A 7,031-nucleotide genomic window follows, 5' to 3' on the forward strand; every position below is an offset into this window, starting at 1 on the left:
GGAGCAGCACCAGGCATACCTAAAAATGAGGTGCCAAGCTGGGGAAGCTGCAACACAGGATGACATGCATGCTAAAAAGCGGAAGCAGCATGCTATAGACAGGGCTAAGCAATCCCACAATCAACGGTTCAGATCAAAGCTCTGCATTCCTGCCACATCCAGTTGTGAATGGTGGTGGACCATTCAACAACTAATGGGAGGAGGAGGCTTCATGAAAATCCCCATCATCAATGATGAATCGGGGGGAAAACGCTCCACTGGCTGGAGTCATACCTCGCATAAAGGAAGATGGTTGTGGTGGTTGAAGGTCAATCATCACAGCCCCAGGACATCTCGCTGCAGGAGTTCCTCAGGGCAGTGTCCTACTCCCAACCATCTTCAGCTGCTTCATCAATGACCTTCCCTCCAACATAAGATCAGAAATGGGGGTGTTCGCTGATGACTGCACAATGTTCAGTGCCATTCACAACTCCTCAGATAATGAAGCAGTCCATACCCGCATGCAACAAGACCTGGACGACGTTCAGGCTTGGGCTGATAAGTGGCAGGTAACATTCACGCCACAGAAGTGCCAGGCAATGACTATCTCCAACAAGCGAGAGTCTAACCACCGCCCCTTGACATTCAACGGCATTACCATCGCCGACTCCCCACCATCAACATCCTGGGGGTCACCATTGACCAGAAACTTAACTGGTCCAGCCACATAAATACTGTGGCAACAAGAGCAGGTCAGAGGCTGGGTATTCTGCGGCGAGTGTCTCACCTCCTGACTCCCCAAAGCCTTTCCATCATATACAAGGTACAAGTCAGGAGTGTGATGGAATACTCTCCACTTGCCTGGATGAGTGCAGCTCCAACAACACTCAAGAAGCTCGACACCATCCTGGACAAAGCAGCCCGCTTGATTGGCACCCCATCTACCACCTTAAACATTCACTCCCTCCACCACCGGCGTACCGTGGCTGCAGTGTGTACTATCTACAAGGTGCACTGCAGCAACTCGCCAAGGCTTCATCAGCAGCACCTCCCAAACCCGCGACCTCTACCACCTAGAAGGACAAGGGCAGCAGGCGCATGGGAACACCACCACCTCAAAGTTCCCCTCCAAGTCACACACCATTGTGACTTAGAAGTATATCACTGATCCTTCATCGTCGCTGGGTCAAAATCCTGAACTCTCTACCTAACAGCACTGTGGGAGCACCTTCACCACACGGACTGCAGCGGTTCAAGAAGGCAGCTCACCACCTTCTCAAGAGCAATAAATGCTGTCCTTGCCAGTGACACCCACATCCCATAAATAAATAAAAACAAAATGTCCCAAAGCACTTCACAAACAATGAATTATAGTGAAATGCAATCACGGTTATTATGTAGGCAAGCAGCAGTCATTGTGTGCAGCGTAATGTCCCAAAAATAGCAATGAGTGGTCCGTTAGTCTGTTTTGGTTGCAGTATTATTGTTGCCCAAGGCACAAGGGGAACTCCCTGTTCTTTGAATATCATCAAACCTTTAATGTTCATCTAAACTAGCACAACAGGCGGACAAGGCTTTAATTAAAAGCCTCACCTGAAAGTCTGCCAGTGATAAATTTTAACAGCGGCGGGGGGTGGGGGTGGGGGTGGAGGCTGGAAACTGGCAGTAGAGGAGGTGGTTCGTGAGACACCTCGCCTGATATTCCTTTTCCACCGTACAAAAGAAAACGTGTGCCGTATACAGTGACTGACCTTTAACATGCGGAATGAGAAGGAGCTCCACGCGATTGCGCAACAAATGTTGCGGGCAGCACTTTAAGGGTTAATTCCATACAGGAGATCAGTTTTAGATACGAATAGAAGGGTTGCGCCTTGGGACGTGGTACGACATTCCAGCTGCTATATAAATGCAAGTTGCTGTTGCGGTGTCTAGTGAAAGCCGATGCTGTCTGCAGCGTGCAGTCGGTACAACTCGGGCCCTGTGCTGGTGGAGTCCGCCCTTTATTCTCTGCCAGACGAGGAAACACCCACCAATACTTCTATGAACAAGAATGCAAACCTCGACTTACAGTGAGCATCTGTAGGTGCAGGAGCAGCAGAAGGACGTACTCGTCAGGACGTGAGAAGAGGCAACACATCCAGTCAGCCTACATCTCCAAGAGCAACCGCAGCACTGTAAATGTAAGGCTCTTATTTTACCACCTGCCGTCATTTCGTGCTCTTTATTACTTTTTTGAAAAAGAAAAGATTCCTTTGCAACTATTCCGTTCATTTTTTCTCCTATTCTTTGTCGTCAAAGTCTTTGATCTCACTCGGCTTTTAGACAGTGAAGAACAAAGAAACAAATTGGAAAGGGAATAAGGTAAAGTTTGCATGTAGAAGTCAATCCATCACATCGAAATTAAAGGAGGCGCTTCTTTATTTCCCCCCAGACATTTCAAAGATCAGATGCAAAGCAGGTTAAAATATAATTCCAGGTTACTCACGTAAGATCCAGGCATTTAAACATAATTTCATCCTTAGAGCAAATAATTTATGGGTGCTAATGTTTAGATCAAAAGTAAAAGCATTCTTCAGTTTTTTTCCACTGAGTCAGAAGATTGTGGGTTCCACTTCAGAGACTTGAGCATATTATCTAGGCTGGCACTCCCGGTGCAGTGCTGAGGGAGTGCTGCACTGTCGGAGGCGCCGTCTTTTGGATGAGACGTTAAACCAAGGCCTCATCTGCTCTCTCAGGTGGATGTAAAAGACCCCATGGCACTATTCTGAATAAGAGCAGGGGAGTAATCCCCAGTATCCTGGCCAATATTTATCCCACAACCAACATCTAAAACCACCATTTGGTCAATATCATATTTCTCTTTGTGGGAGCTTGCTGTGCGCAAATTGGCTGCTGTGTTTCCTACATTATAACAGTGACTACTCTTCAAAAAAGTACTTAATTGGATGTAAAGCACTTTGGGACTTCCTGAGGTTGTGAAAGGCACTATGTAAGTGCAAGTCTTTCTTTCTTATGTTATATATAGTTAAATAATAGTGTTAAAGTTAAATAGTAAAGTTATAGTTCAATAGTATTATGGTATTAGAACTGGAACTTAACAGCATAAGTACCTTTTTAATGGCGAGGTTTATGTTCCTGAAATGCCACTCAACCTCTCCGGCACTGAAAAAGAACAATTTAAACTGTGGAGTCTCATTCCTGCAGGTAGTAAATTGTTGTTAGAATTTTTTCTTACTTTTCCTTTCTACCCCTTTTCTCTCTCTCTCTTAATCGATTCTTTCTTTCCCTCTCTTTATTTCTCTTTCTGTACCCGATTTGACTCTAATTCATCCTATTTCCTTCTCCGTCGTTCCTCTGTTTCTTTTTCTATCCTTACGTTTCATTGGTTACAGAGATAGACTGTTGGTCCTGTCGTTCTCCAAGGTCTCAGGTGCCTCGTTGACCTCGCCGTGCCGTTATCAGCCCGTTAATGGCCCGGAATTTGCAGTCATCGGCGAAGTGATGGCGATCGCTGCTGACCTCAAAGATCTTGTGATCTTTGTGGTGAAAACTTTAGCTTTCTCTAGCGTTCGGCAGCAGTGATGCCATCAGGCTGGCTAAGCAGCCAATCACATTGAAGAATTCTCACAGACAGCAAACCAGGAAATAAAAAGCAGCTTTTATCATTCACTTTAAAAAAGTTTTACAGAGAGTGAAATAAAGATTGGGACATACACACGGGGTTAAGGTAGCAGCTGAAATATCATAAATAAATAAAAAAATACTTATTTAAAAAATCTAGTAATTTTTATCATAATGGAGAAATTTGACATTCCACAAATATAAAATTAGCTTTTGAGGATGGTTGTTCAGCAGTAGTTATTACTCAGTACACCGTTAAAACCCCAGTTACATCTCATGGAATAGGGCTTAACTTGTAACGGGTTTTTTAATAGTGATATTAGAGGAGAAAAGGGGAAGTTTTGGTCAGTTCAAGTGATTTCAGTGATTGCTGGCTCTGGGGATTTCCACAGCGCAGCCTGTGCCAGAGCAGGGAATGATTGACCGCAACTTCTGGATTTCCACGTTTACTTGTGCATGCGCTAAATCCTGAAGTTACGGTCAGTTTCAGAGGGGTAATGCCGGCGAACGCTGACAGTTTCGCTGTCATTGCCACCGCAAAATTCCGGGCCATTAGGCTTAACTTTCTGTGGAGAAGTTAATTGGCGATTAATGTGCAAATGCAGCAACTTCCTGAAACTCACGGGGAAGTTAAGGGCGAAATGCCATTTTTGCGAGGCTAGCGGCGCAAATCGTTCAGTAACTTGTACCAAAAAATACTGCGGATGCTGGAAATCTGAAACCGGCCAGGCAGCATCTGTGGAGGGAGAAACAGGGAGTTAACGTTTCAGGTCTATGATCGACCTGAAACAACTCTTTGGCCCATAATTTCCGATGGGAGGCTTCCTGGGTGCGGAGGCCTCCTATCGGGAAAAAAATCTACGAACTTACCTGAGGGCTCGCGAGGTCCGGACACTTCCGATCCTGGGCCTCTCCACAGTCGAAATGCGCAGATCCCACGTATCCCGGGGTGCAGGCGGTTCGCAAGCGTCCCTGGGATCACGTGGGCCAGGCCAGCCAATGGGAGAAGGGAATCTCCCTTCATACTTTTGGCAGATAGACCTGTCAAATATATGAATGTAGATCACCCCCAAAACACAGTAAAACATTAAATAACTTTTTTTAAAAACATCACATTTTTTAAATGAGTTAAAATGACATTAAATTTAATATTTTAAACAAAAATTTAATTTTTTGAAAAAAATAAAGTTTTTTACGGGGCTAAAAATAAACTTAGCTTTTTTAAAAGTATTTTTACATTATAACTGAGTGAAAAAATGTTTTTTTAAACTTTTTTTCAACTGTTATGTGCTGGTAAAAGCAGGCCTTACCAGGCGTAAAATTTCTAAGGGTTTTCAGCGGGCGGAGGTTGTGCAGAAAGTGGAACTCTCCGCCTGCAGAGGCCCTTCTCCAGGGCAGGTGTCCGATCCAGATCGGAAATGCCGCTTTTCAGCGTATGCGCTTCGCATGCCTGAAACCGACATTTCCGATGTCCCTACGGGTGTGTACACAGCGCGTACCCAACCCGTAGGGATCGGAATATATGGGCCTTTGTTTCTCTCTCTCCACAGATGTTGCCTGGCCTGCTAAGTATTTCCACCACTTTCTGTTTTTAGTTCAGTCACTTTGTGTCGATTTGCAACTCAACGGGGTATCTATCTCTACCTCGCCACAAGTTGCTGGCCGATTTGCACATTAATAACGGCGAGCATCGTTCACACGCCGTTATTTTTTGCAGCAAATTCCGGTTCAAGATCTTCGGTTAACGCGGGGTTTAATTTGCAATTCAGTCGGCCGGGGTCGGGGTGGCTCCAAAACAAACCCCGATTTTGGGCGAGTTCCGCTGACTCGGTGGAGTAAAGCTGGACTCTGTCGCTCTCTGGTGGTCACTCCGTGTAGCTCCGCCGACTGCTCATTAAATAACTTCGGTCTTGCAGTTAAAACTCTTGGTGCCACGTCGACTTCGCGACGCAGAAACCACATTCCAAGAAGGCTCAAACTCAGCAAAATGTAACGGTATCGCTTTCCTGTACTTCATAGAAAATAGTCTCGCGGCTTTGCCTGCTTTAAACGCAGGCAAAAGTAGACAGATTTGGGAGAAAAACTGTTTACATTTCAGTACATGTAACTGCCCGAAATGGTAATCGAGAGAAACATTGCTTAAGAAAATACCTTTAGGCCATGATTTTTAAACAATCGAATAAGTTGAGCAAAGAAAGATAGATCTGTTTGTCTTTTTTATATATATGGCGTCTTGCAAGGCTCGGCAGAGTGAAATTTCCGTCTAATTTGATTCAATATTCCTAAAGTTCTGAAGCAATGATTCTGAAGATTTGTGTAATGTTATAAATTATAGGCAATAAATCAAATAGGAGTGTTGTTACTTTAAAACATGAGGGCGAAACCATGCAGGAGGAATGTTAAAAGTTCCACATCCACCCGTCGTACATAAAATGTATTTATTGCCAATGTTTACTCTGGCGGAAAGGAGAAGAGGTCAGGCTGCAGTTTGAAGCAATGTAGCAAAAATGTGTTAAAAGATAAGCTTCCTGAATGGTCAGACTGGTCAGCTGCTTTTTGGCAATGCACCCAATCCTCTCTTTTTTTAGGAAGTATTAAATCTGTGTCCTCTGGTTCAGGACACAGATTTAAGGTGATTGGCGGAAGAACCAAAAACGACATGAGGGGAAAAAAAACGTTTTTTACGCAGTGAGTGGTTATGATCTGGAATGCACTGCTCGAGAGGGTGGTGGAGGCAGATTCAATCGTGGCTTTCAAAAGGGAGTTGGATAAGTACCTGAAGGAAAAAAATGTGCGGGGCTACGGGAAGGGGCGGGGGAGTGGGACTAGCTGAAGTGCTCTTGCAGAGAACCGGCATAGGCTCGACGGGCCGAATGGCCTTCTGTGCTGTAACCATTCTATGATCCTATGTAGGTTTTATTCTCTTGTTGCTAATAACTGTGCTGTTTGGATATCAGAATTTGCTTTGCATTAGAGGATGAACATTTAAAGTGGAACGTCACAGGAACGCAATTCTAACCGATTCTTTTCCCAATGATCTCTCTCTCTCCTCTTCTTCTGAGAATGATGGCTCTTGATGGGGTACGGTTGCACGGATACCAGCAGCCCTCTGGTATCTTGGCTCAATGCCTTTCTTCATGTGTGAGCCTGGACAGCCAGTGTTTGCAGGCTGGTCGGCCATGGGGGGCATCACGGCCGAACCCAAACTTGTTCTGGGGCCGAAATCTTTTTAAATTGCTGCCGCCTCCACACTGGCATTCAAGATTGAGATGGATGTTGATATATGGCAACCCAAGGGCTTTCTTACACCAGCTGAGTGCTTCATTGCCAGGTTTCAGAACTCGATATGGTGGGTGTCTGGGAGTGGAAATATAAAACTTTTTTTTATATAACTAAGGGGAAAATACTCCTTGTACAGTAATGTTCTATAG

The 7,031-nt window shown here is 44.8% G+C and overlaps 1 protein-coding gene across 3 annotated transcripts in view; it reads right to left on the minus strand.

Moving 5' to 3' along the window:
- LOC147108810 (serine/threonine-protein kinase Sgk2-like) overlaps window positions 1-7,031 on the minus strand; it is a 179,927-nt gene that overhangs the window by 59,727 nt on the left and 113,169 nt on the right. The gene's annotated exons all lie outside the window — the stretch shown is intronic.

Source organism: Somniosus microcephalus, chromosome 13 (assembly GCF_052327205.1).
Source record: "Somniosus microcephalus isolate GS21.2 chromosome 13, FLI_Smic_1.0, whole genome shotgun sequence".
Taxonomy (NCBI): domain Eukaryota; kingdom Metazoa; phylum Chordata; class Chondrichthyes; order Squaliformes; family Somniosidae; genus Somniosus; species Somniosus microcephalus.